Source organism: Stenella coeruleoalba, assembly GCF_951394435.1.
Source record: "Stenella coeruleoalba genome assembly, chromosome: 3".
Taxonomy (NCBI): domain Eukaryota; kingdom Metazoa; phylum Chordata; class Mammalia; order Artiodactyla; family Delphinidae; genus Stenella; species Stenella coeruleoalba.
The window spans coordinates 112,248,976-112,261,813 of record NC_137148.1 but is presented as its reverse complement, the minus strand read 5'-3'; the positions used below and the strand labels follow the sequence as shown (position 1 = coordinate 112,261,813).

General features: G+C 36.8%; 1 protein-coding gene across 6 annotated transcripts in view; it reads left to right on the top strand.

Annotated features, from left to right (window-relative positions):
• MACROH2A1 (macroH2A.1 histone) overlaps window positions 1-12,838 on the top strand; it is a 102,987-nt gene that overhangs the window by 62,071 nt on the left and 28,078 nt on the right. The gene's annotated exons all lie outside the window — the stretch shown is intronic.

Here is a 12,838-nt window from a genome sequence, read left to right as displayed (position 1 = left end):
ACATTTTACTATTTTTTTAAATTGAAGTATAGTTGATTTACAGTGTTGTGTTAATTTGTGCTGTACAGTAAGGTGATTCAGTTATACATATATATACATTTTTATTAAGAGCACATTTTATTTTTTAAATTTTATTTTATATTGGAGTGTATTTGGTTTACAATGTTGTGTTAGTTTCAGGTGTACAGCAAAGTGATTTAGTTATACATATACATATGTCTGTTCTTTTTCAGATTCTTTTCACATATAGGTTATTGCAGAGTATTGAGTACCCTGTGCTCTACAGTAGATCCTTGTTGATTATCTATTTTATATATAGTAGAGTGTATGTTAATCCCAAACTCCTAATTTATCCTTTCCCTCCCCCCTTCCCTTTTGGTAACCGTAAGTTTGTTTTCTAAGTCTGTGAGTCTGTTTCTGTTTTGAAAATAAGTTCATTTTTATTATTTTTTAAGATTCCATATACAAGTGATATCATATGATATTTGTCTTTCTCTGTCTGACTTCACTTAGTATGATAATCTCTAGGTCCATCTGTGTTGCTGCAAATGGCATTACTTCATTCTTTTTTATGGCCGAGTAATATTCCATTGTATATATGTACCACATCTTCTTTATCCATTCCTCTGTTGATGGACATTTAGGTTGCTTCCATGTCTTGGCTATTGTAAATAGTGCTGCAATGAACATTGGGGTACATGTATCTTTTCAAATGATGGTTTTCTCTGAATATATGCCCAGGAGTGGGATTGCTGGATCATACGATAGCTCTATTTTTAGTGTTTTGAGGAACCTCCATATTGTTCTCCATAGTGGCTGCACCAATTTACATTCCCACCAACAGTGTAGGAGGGTTCCCTTTTCTTCACACCTCTTCAGCATTTGTTGTTTCTAGACTTTTTGATGATGGCCGTTCTGACCGGTGTGAGGTGATACCTCATTGTAGTTTCAACTTGAATTTCTCTAATCATTAGAGAATCTTTCCATGTGCCTTTTGGCCATCTGTATGTCTTCTTTGGAGAAATGTCTGTATAGATCTTCTGCTCATTTTTTGATTGGGTTGCGTGTATTTTTTTTGCTGTTGGGCTGCATGAGCTGTTTTGTATTTTGGAGATTAATCCCTTGTCTGTTGCATTGTTTACAAGTATTTTCTCCCATCCTGTGTGTTGTCTTTTCATTTTGTTTATGGTTTCCTTTGCTGTGCAGAAGCTTTTAAGTTTAATTAGGTCCCATTTGTTTGTTTTTGTTTTCATTACTCTAGGAGGTGGATCAAAAAAGATACTGCTGCGATTTATGTCAAAGAGTGTTCTGCCTATGTTTTCCTCTAAGAGTTTTATACTGTCGTCTTTACATTTAGGTCTTTGATCCATTTTGAGTTTATTTTTGTGTATGCTGTTAGAGAATGTTCAAATTCATTCTCTTACCTGTAGCTGTCCAGTTTTCCCAGCACCAGTTATTGAAGACATTGTCTTTTCTCCATTGTATATTCTTGCCTCCTTTGTTGTAGATTACTTGACCATAGGTGCGTGGGTTTATTTCTGGGCTTTCTGTCCTGTTCCATTGAGCTCTATTTTTGTTTTTGTGCCAGTACCATACTGTTTTGATGACTGTAGCTTTGTAGTATAGTCTGAAGTAAGGGAGCCTGATTCCTCCATCTCCGTTTTCCTTTCTCAAGATCGCTTTGGCTATTTGGGGTCTTCAGTGTTTCCATACAAATTTTAAGATTTTTTTGTTCTAGATCTGCAAAAAAAATGCCATTGGTAATTTGATAGGGATTGCACTTAATTTGTAGATTGCCTTGGGTAGTACAGTCATTTTGATTCTTCCAATCCAAGAACATGTTATATCTTTCCATCTGTTTGTGTCGTCTTCGATTTTTTTCATCAGCGTCTTACAGGTTTCAGAGTACAGGTCTTTTGCCTCCTTGAATCGGTTTATTCCTAGGTATTTTATTCTTTTTGATGTGATGGTAAGTGGGATTGTTTCTTTCTTTTCTCTTTATGATCTTTTGTTAGTGTATAGGAATGCAACAGATTTCTGTGTATTAATTTTGTATCCTGCAACTTGATGGAATTCATTGATGAACTCTAGTAGTTTTCTGGTAGCATCTTTAGGATTCTCTATGTATAGTATCATGTCATCTGTAAACAGTGACAGTTTTACTTCTTCTTTTCCAATTTGGATTCCTTTTATTTCTTTTTCTTCTCTGATTGCCATGGCTAGGACTTCCAAAACTATGTTGAAGAAAAGTGGCGAGAGTGGACATCCTTGTCTTGTTTCTGATTTAGAAAAAATGTTTTCAACTTTTCACCATTGACTCTGATGTTAGCTGTGGGTTTGACATATCAATGTATGGCCTTTATTATGTTGAGGTATGTTCCCTCTGTGCTCACTTTCTGGAGAGTTTTTATCATAAAAGGTGTTGAATTTTGTGAAAAGTTTTCTCTGCATCTATCGAGATGATCATATGGTTTTTATTCTTAAATTTGTTAATGTGGTGTATCACACTGATTGATATACAGATATTGAAAAATCCTTTCATCTCTGGGATAAATCCCACTTGATCGTGGTGTAAAGTCCTTTTAATGTACTGTTGGATTTGGTTTGCTGGTATTTGTTGAGGATTTTTGTCTGTATTCATCAGTGATACTGGCCTGTAATTTTCTTTTTTTGTGGTATCTTTGTCTGCTTTTAGTATCAGGGTGACAGTGGCCTCATAGAATGAGTTTGGGAGTGTTCCTTCCTCTGTAATTTTTTGGAAGAGTTTGAGAAGGATAGGTGTTAGCTCTTCTCTGAATGTTTGGTAGAATTTGCCAGTGAATCCATCTGGTCCTGGACTTTTTTTGTTGGGAGTTCTTTTGGGTTTTTTTGTTTTGTATTTTTGTTTTTGGCTGCACTGCAGCTTGAGGGATCTTAGTCCTCAACCAGGGATTGAACCTGGGCCCTCGCAGTGAAAGCACTGATCCTAACCACTGGACCACCAGGGAATTCCCTGTTGGGAGTTTTAAAATCACAGTTTCAATTTCAGTGGTTTTGATTGGTCTGTTCATATTTTCTATTTCTTCCTGGTTCAGTTTTGGAAGATTGTACCTTTCTAAGAATTTGTCCATTTCTTCCAGGTTGTCCATTTTTTGGCATATAGTTGCTTGTAGGTAGTCACTTATGATTCTTTGTATTTCTGTGATGTTAATAGTAACTTCTCTTTTTTCATTTCTAATTTTATTGATTTGAGCCCTCTCCCTTTTTTTCTTGATGAGTCTGGCTAAAGGTTTATCAATTTTGTTTATCTTTTCAAAGAACCAGCTTTTAGTTTCATTGATCTTTTCTATTGTTGTCGTTGTCTCTATTTAATTTTTTTCTGGTCTGATCTTTGTGATTTCTTTCCTTATACTAATGTTGGGTTTTGTTTGTTCTCCTTCTAGTTGCTTTAGGCATAAGGTTAGTTTGTTTGAGATTTTTCTTATTTCCTGAGGTAAGATTGTATTGCTATGAACTTACCTCTTAGAACTGCTTTTCCTGCATCCCATAGGTTTTGGATTGTCATGCTTTCATTTTCATTTGTTTCTAGCTATTTTTTGGTTTCCTCTTTGATATCTTCAGTGATCCATTGGTTGTTTAGTAGCATATTGTTTAGCCTCCACGTGTTTGTGTTTTTTGTTTTTTTTCCCTTGTAGTTGATTTCTAATCTCACAGCATTGTGGTCAGAAAAGAGGCTTGATATGATTTCAGTTTTCTTAAATTTACCAAGGCTTGATTTGTGGCCCAAGATGTGATCTGTCCTGGAGAATGTTCCATGTGCACTTGAGAAGAAAGTGAATTCTGGTGCTTTTGGATGGAATGCTCTCTATATATCAGTTAAGTCCATCTGATTTAATGTGTCATTTGAGGCCTGTGTTTCCTTATTGATTTTCTGTCTGGATGATCTGTTCAAAGATGTAAGTCAGGTGTTAAAATCCCCCCATATTATTGTGTTACTGTCGATTTCTCCTTTTATGGCTGTTAGTGTTTGCCTTATATATTGAGGTGCTCCTATATTTGGTGCATATATATTTACAATTGTTATATCTTTTTGAATTGATCCCTTGATTATTATGTAATATCCTTCTTTGTCTCTTTGTAACATTCTTGTAAAATCTATTTTGGGGACTTCCCTAGTTGTCCAGTGGTTAAGACTCCACACTTCTGATGCAGGGTGGCACAGGGTTCGATCCCTGGTCGGGAAACTGAGATCCCACATGCTATGCAGCGTAGCCAAAAAAAAAAACTTAAAGTCTAATTTGTCTGATATGAGTATTGCTACTCCAGCTTTCTTTTGATTCCGTTTGCATGGGATACCTTTTTCCATCCCCTCACTTTCAGTCTGTGTCCCTAGATCTGAAGTGGGTCTGTTGTAGCCAGCATATATACAGGTCTTGTTTTTGTATCCATTAAGGCAGTCTGTGTCTTTTGTTTGGAGTATTTAATCCATTTACATTTAAGGCAATTATCGATATGTATGTTCTTATTGCCATTTTGTTAATTGTCTTGGGATTGTTTTTGTAGGTTTTTTTCTTCCTTTCCTCTTTTGTTCTCTTCTCGTGTAATTTGGTGACTATCGTTAGTGTTGTGTTTGGATTGCTTTCCCTTGTGTGTGTATGTGTCTACTGTAGATTCTTGGTTTGTGGTTCCCATGAGATTTTGATATAGCAGCCTGTATATGTAGAAGATTGTTTTAAGTTGCTGGCCTCTCAGTTTCAAATGCATTTCCTGTATCCTGCATTTGTACTTTCTTCTTGTGTGTGGATGATTTCCTACCTTTACTGTGTGTTTGCCTTTACTGGTGAGCTTTCCCATTCGTACTTTTCTTGATTCTAGTTTGGGCTTTTATCTTCTGCCTAGAGAAGTTCCTTTAGCATTCGTTGTAAAGCTGGTTTGGTGCTGCTGAATTCTGTTAGGTCTTGCTTATCTGTAAAGCTTTTGATTTCTCCGTCGAGTCTGAACAAGAGCCTTGCTGGGTACAGTATTCTTGGTTATATGCTTTCCCTTTTCATCACTTTAAATATATTGTGCCACTTCCTTCTGACCTGCAAAATTTCTGCTGAAAAATCAGCTGATAACCTTATGGGGATTCCCTTGTATGTTATTTGTTGCTTTTCCCTTGTTGCTTTTAATATTTTTTCTTTGTCTTTAATTTTTGTCACTTTGACTAATATGTGTCTCAGCATGTTCCTTCTTGGGTTTATCCTGTATGGGAGTCTCTGCACTTCCTGGACTTGAGTGAGTGTTTCCTTTCTCATGTTAGGGAAGTTTTTGGCTATAATCTCTTCAAATATTTTCTCAGGCCATTTTTCTCTCTTCTCCTTCTGGGACCCCTCTAATGCAAATGTTGGTGCATTTAATGTTGTCCCAGAGGTCTCTTAAACTGTTCTCATTTCTTTACATTATTTTTTCTTTGTTCTGCGGCAGTGCTTTCCACCATTCTTGTCTTCCAGCTCCTTATTTCTTCTTCTGCTTCAATTACTCTGCAACTGATCCTTACTAGTGTATTTTTCATTCCAGTTATTGAATTGTTCATCTTTCTTTATTCTTCATATCTTCTAGCTCTTTGTTAAATGTCTCATATCTTCTTGATCTGTGCCTCTGTTCTTTTTATGAGATCTTGGCTTATCTTTAATATCATTCTTCTAAATTCTTCTCAGGTAGGTTGCCTATCTCCACTTCACTTAGTTTTTGTGGGTTTTTATCTTGTTCCTTTGTCTGGAACATATTTTTCTGCCATCTCATTTTGTCTAACTTTCTGTTTTCGTGTTCTCTTTCTGCTGGCTGCAGGACCGTAGCTCCTCTTGTTTCTGGTGTCTGCCCTCTGGTGGGTGAGGTTGGTCCTGGACTTGTGCAGGCTTCCTGGTGTGAGGGACTGGTGCCTGCCCTCTGGTGGGTGGAGCTGGATTGAGTTTCTCTGCTGGGCAGGACTGTGTCAATGGGTCTGTTTAGAGGTGGCTGTGAGCTCAGCACAGCTTTAGGCAGCCTGTCTGCTGATGGTGGGGCTGTGTTCCTATCCTACTGGTTGTTGGGCCTGAGGTGTACTAGCACTAGAGCCTGTAGACTGTTGGGTAGGGCCAGGTCTTGCTGCCAAAATGGTGACATCTGGGAGAGCTCACGCCAATCAGTATTCTCTGGGACCTCTGGCACCAGTATCCTTGCCCCTCCACTGAGTCACAGCTGACCCTCGCCTCCTTAGGAGACTCTCCAAGACTCGTAGGTAGGTCCAGCTGAGGCTCATGTGGAGTTACTGCTGTGTTGGGTTCCAGTGTATGTGAAACCTTGTGTGCATCCTCTAAGAGCAGAGTCTCTGTTTCTCCCAGTTATGTAGAGCCCCTGCACTTAAGCTCCATTGGCCTTCAAAGCCAAATGCTCTGATGGTTCCTCCTCCTGATGCCAGACCACCAGACTTGGGAGCCTGACGTGGGGCTCAGAACTCTCACTCCTGTGGGAGAACATCTGTGACATAATTATTTTCCAGTTTGTGGGTAAGCCACCCGCTGGGTATGGGATTTGATGATGTCATGAAAGCGCCCCTCCTACCATCTCGTGGTGGCTTCTTCTTTGTCTTTGAAAATATCTTTTTTGGTAGGCTCTAGTTTTTTTGTCGATGGTTGTTCAGCAGTTACTTGCGATTTTGGTGTTTTCGTGAGAGGAGGTGTGCTTAGGTCCTTCTCTTCTGCTGTCTTGGCTGGGGATCTCTCGCCATTGGAACTTGATTAGGGATTGCATTGGATCTGTAGATTGCTTTGGGTAGTATGGACATTTTAGCAGTATTAATTCTCCCAGTCCTTGAGCATAGAATATCTTTCCATTTATTTGTGTGTTTAATTTCTTTCATCAGTGCCTTACGGTTTTCACCATGCAGGACTTCCTCCTCCTTGGTTAAATATAATCCTTGGTATTTTATTCCTTTTAATGTGGTTGTAAATTGTTTTCTTAATTTCTCTTTATGATAGCTCATTATTAGTGTATGGAAACACCACAGAAATCTGTGTAATGATTTTGTGTCCTACAACTTTACTGAATTCATTTATTCTAACAATTTTTTTGGTGGAGTTTTTAGAGTTTTCTGTGTATAATATGTCATGTTCAAATAGTGACAGTTTTACTTCTTTCTTTCTGATTTGGATGCCATTTCTTTTTCTTGCCTAATTGCTGTGGCTAGAGGAAAAGAGGAAAAATAAATTTTAAAAACCTTCAGACAAGTGAAAATGGAAATATAACTTACCAAAACTTATGACATGCACCAAAAGCAGTTCTAAGAGGCAAATTTATAACAATAAATGCCTACATCAAAAATTTTTTTAAATCTCAAATAAAAAAACATAACCTGAAGGAACTAGAAAAAGAACAAATGAAGCCCAAAGTTGTTAGAAGGAAGGAAATAACAAAGGCCAGAGAAGAAATGAATGAAATAGAGATTAAAAGAACAACAGAAAAGGTAAATGAAACTAACAGATAAACTAAAGATAAGTAATCTTTCCTATTGGTTATTCAGTAACATGTTGTTTAGTCTTCATATATTTGTGATTTTTCCAGTTTCCTTCTTGTAATTGATTTCTATTTTCATACCACTGTGGTCAGAAAAGATACTTGACGTGATTTCTTACATTTATTAGCGCTTGTTTTGTGGCCTATCATGTGGTCTATCCTGGAAAATGTTATATGTGTACTTGAGAGGAATGTGTATCCTGTCATTTAAGGCCAGTGTTTTCTTACTGATTTTCTGTAAGGAAGATCTGTCCATGGATGAAAGTGGGGTATTAATGTCCCCTGTTATTATTGTGTTGCTGTCTTTTTCTCTTTTAGGTCTGTTAATATTTGCTTTATATATTTATTTGCTCCTGTGTTGGGTGCATAAATATTTACAAATATTATATCCTCTTGTTGGATTGACTCCTTTATGATTATGTAATGACATTCATTGTCATTGCAGTCATTGTTTTTTTTGTTTGTTTTTTTTTTAGCAGTACGCGGGCCTCTCGCTGTTGTGGCCTCTCCCGTTGCGGAGCACAGGCTCCGGACGTGCAGGCTCAGCGGCCATGGCTCACGGGCCCAGCTGCTCCGTGGCATGTGGGATCTTCCCGGGCCGGGGCATGAACTCGTGTCCCCTGCATTGGCAGGCGGACTCTCAACCACTGCGCCACCAGGGAAGCCCTGCAGTCATTGTTTTAAAGTCTGTTTTGTCTGATATAAGTATAGCTACCTCAGCTTTCTTTTGGTTTTTATTGGCATGGAAAATGTTCTTCCATCCCTTTACTTTCAGTCTGTGTATATCCCTACATCTGAAGCGTGTCTCATGTAGGCAGCATATAGATGGGTGTTGTGTACTTATCCACTCAGTGTCTTTTGATTGGAGAATTCAGTGTGTTTACATTTAAAGTAACTATTGATAGGTATGCACTTATTCCCATTTTGTTAATTGTTTTTTGGCTGTTTTGTATTGGGTTGGCCAAAAGGTTCACTTGGTTTTTTCCATAAGATGGCTCTAGTAGCACTTAGTTGTCTTTAACTTCATTCGAAAAAAATTTTGTTAGATTGTATTGTGACAGCTGTCATATCAGCATGCATTTTATAAAAGACCTCAAAATTGGTGAATTTTTGTGTAGCCTTTTTAATACTGAAGATGGCAGAAAAAACAACATTTTAGGCATATTGTGCTTTATTATTTCAAGAAAGGTAAAAATGCAACTGAAACACAAAAAAAAGATTTGTGCAGTGTATGGAGAAGGTGCTGTGACTAATCAAATGTGTCAAAAGTGGTTTGCGAAGTTTCGTGCTGGAGATTTCTCCCTGGACGAGGCTCCACGGTCGGGTAGACCTGTTGAAGTTGATAGCAATCAAATCGAGACATTAATTGAGAAAAATCAACATTATACCACACTGGAGATACTGGACATACTCAAAACATGCAAATCAAGCATTGAAAATCATTTGCACTAGCTTGGTTATGTTAATCACTTTGATGTTTGGGTTCCACATAAGGTAGGCAAAAAGAAACCTTCTTGACCATATTTCCCCATGTGATTCTCTACTTAAACGTAATGAAAACGTTCCGTTTTGAAAATAAATTGTGATGGTTGATGAAAAGTGGATACTGTATAATAATGTGGAACAGAAGAGATCATGGGGCAAGCGAAATGAACCACCACCAACCCACCAAAGGTCAGTCTTCATCCAGAGAAGATGGTGTTGTGTATATGGTGGGATTGGAAGGGAGTCCTCTACTATGAGCTCCTTCTGGAAAACCAGACGATTAATTCCAGCAAGTACTGCTCCCAGTTAGACCAACTGAAAGTATCACTCCATGAAAAGCATCCAGAATTAGTCATCAGAAAACTCATAATCTTCCATCAGGATAACGCAAGACCGCATGTTTCTTTGATGACTGGGCAAGAACTGTTACAGCTTGGCTGGGAAGTTCTGATTCATCCACCATATTCACCAGACATTGCACCTTCAGATTTCCATTTATTTCAGTCTTTACAAAAATCTCTTAATGGAAAAAATTTCAGTTCCCTGGAAGACTGTAAAAGGCACCTGGAGCAGTTCTTTGCTCAAAAAAGATAAAAAGTTTTGGTAAGATGGAATTATGAAGTTGTCTGAACAATGGCAGAGGGTAGTGGAACAAAAAGTTGAATACGTTGTTCAATAAAGTTCTTGGTGAAAATGAAAAGTGTGTCTTTTATTTTTACTTAAAAACCGAAGGCACTTTTTGGCCAATCCAATAGTTCCTCTGTTCTTTTCTTCTTTTCTTGCTCTCTTCCTTTGTGATTTGATGATTTTCTTTAGTGGTACACTTACATTCCTTTCTCTTTTGTGTATATACTATAGGCTTTTGCTTTGTGTTTATCATGAGGCTTATATATAACAACTTATAACAGTCTATTTAAAATTGATAACACGTTTGATCCCATTCGAAAGCTCTATATTTTCACTCTTCTCTCCATGTTTTATGTTTTTGACATCACATTTTACACCTCTATCTTGTGTATAGTCCTTAATTAATTATTGTAGTTACAGTTATTTTTAGTACTTTTGTCTTTTAACCTTTATACTAGCTTTATAAGTGATTAATCTACCACCTTTATATTTACCTTTATCAGTGACAAAGGTACTTGTACTTTTCATATGTTTTCCTGTTACTAATTAGTGCCCTTTCTTTTGAGCTTAAAAGAAGTCCCTTTATTATTTCTTTTAAGGCCAGTTTAGTGGTGATGAACTCCTTTAGCTTTTGCTTGTCTGGAGAACTCTTTCTGTATTCTTCACTTCTGAAGGACAGTTTTGCCCGGTAGAGTATTCTTGGTGGGAAGTTTTTTTTACTCTTAGCATTTAGAAAAATCATGCCACTCCCTTCTGGCCTGCAAAATTTTTGCTGAAAAATCTGCTGATAGTCTTATGGGTTTTGTGTGTGTGTGTCACAGGTTTTCTCTTGCTGTTTTAAAGATTCTCTCCTTGTCTTTAACTTTTGCCACTTTAATTATAATGTGTCTTGGCATGGTTTTGTTTGCGTTCATCTTTTTTGGAACTCTCAGCTTCCTGGCAGGGTTATCTTCCTTTTTATGGCTAAATAATATTCCTGTGTGTGTGTGTGTGTGTGTGTGTGTGTGTGTGTGTGTGTGTGTCACATTTTCTTTATTCATTTGTTGATGGGCACTTAGGTTGTTTCCATGTCTGGGCTATTGTAAATAATGCTGCTATGAACATGGGGATGCAGATATCTCTTCAATATAGTGTTTTCATTTCCTTTGGATATATTTCCGGAAGTGGAATTGCTGGAGCACATGGTAGTTCTATTTTTTACTTTTTGAGGAACCTCTATACTGTTTTCCATAGTGGCTGAACCAGTTTACAATGTGGGGCAACAGCTTTAATGCAGGTAACCATATGCAAATGAATCATTGCTGGAAATTATCAGTATTAATTATCACAGGTTAAGCTTTATAACCTGGCTGCATAGGCAGCTGCCGACCTGTATCAGGGGCCCAGGGAGCCTTTCAGGTCCCCTCCTCCCAGTAAAACCAGCTCCAATTCCCAGATGCTTGAAATTCTATCATTTAGGGCTTTCTGACCTCTTCAAATCCAAGTATCCTTGGGCAGAAGCACTAAATATTTATCTACTTAGCAACTGCATTTCATTCCCAAGCATTTACTGAGCACCTCGTGTATGAATGGTGTTCACTGGGTAGAGTAGTGGCTTTAAAACTTTTTTGCTTGCATACTTCCTAAAGCAGTTTTGAAAATCTTCATAGCTCATACATCTAAAATTTGACAGCTAAACTTCTCATAATAAATTTAAATATCTACTACAAAGGGTATAATTTTGATATATAATACATATTGAAATTTTAAAAAAAAACTCTCATCATTTAAATGTATCCAAAGAAATCTACTTACTGTGTTGATTTGATATACCACAAAATACACAAACAAGCTCTTTTTTAACAGTTGGAAAATTTATATAATTTTACTCCTTTGAGCCCTTATTTTCCTTTCACTTGCCCCACAAATTTTTATCCTAATGTAACACTTTTTTTTTTTGCTTGTAGTACGTTAGTGATTTACGCAACAAAAATAATGTACATAAATTTAAATTCATTTTGAAAAATTTTCTTGTGATCATAAAAGCACTAAATATTATGGTTTCCACAGGATTGGATAGTTATCACATTTATTAATAATACACAGTTGATCAAACTGAAATACTTGACACATTTTAATTTTAACTATTAAGGAGGAAGTAAAATTTTTTTGGAACTGTGTCATGTCGTGGAATGCATGGAGATAGTTTTTTCGGTTAACTCAAGTACCCTAAGATAAATGTTGCTCATTGTAAAAATGAGTCATCATCCTATATTTTATTTATAGGTATAAGTGCCTGGGAAATCTTGTTCACAAAAGTAATTAAATGGGACTGGAAAGGATTTTGTTATAGCAACATCGCTCAATCCTCTGAACTCTTTCTGAGTTACATGCCAACAATCACATAGTAATCTGTCATCAATTTGTTTTAATAAATGTTTTATTTTAGAACGGTTTTAGATTTACAGAAGTTACAAAGCCCGTATAGAGAGTTCCTGAATATCCCTCACCCAGTTTCCCTGTTGTTAACATCTTCCATAACCCTGGTACATTCATCACAACTAAGAAACCCCCATTGGTACGTTACTGTTAACTAAACTCCATCAATCTGTTCTTTAATGGTCTATCAGCTGTTAACTCAATTTGGTATTTCTTCAGTTTTGTTGAAAGCACAGAATTAGAAACATCTGACTTGTGAAAGGATTTGTCATCCCGTCTTTGCTTTTCTTATTTCCTGGAAAGTATATCAAAAAGGCTTTACTAAGACTTACCATGTAATTGTTGATTATACCTGTCAAATCTGATACACTTGAAGTGTTAGGAAAACCAAAATAGTGATAATTTTACTATATCTTTGCTAATACCGTGTTTCTTGTTAAAAGGCCTTCTGTCTTAGCATTTATATCAAAATCTTGGAGCATCAAATTTAGCTCATTTAATTAATGGAAAATGTTCCAGGTTAGCCACATAACCTAAATGCCAAAGCAGTCCTTATTGTTAAAGCACTTAGTAAAATTAGACCTTATTTTTCAGTGTAAGTAAAAATATTAATATGTTAATGAATTTGAGTATTAAAAGGGAAAATGGGTAGGGCACAGGCCTTGCCCTGAGTTTTCTGTCCAGATCCTTCCTTCAGGAAGCCATGGCCACTTATCATATTTTATATATTTTATAATATTTCTCACCCCGTACTTTGTTGATTTGCTCCCACTGGACCATCCTCAGGAGTAATGTC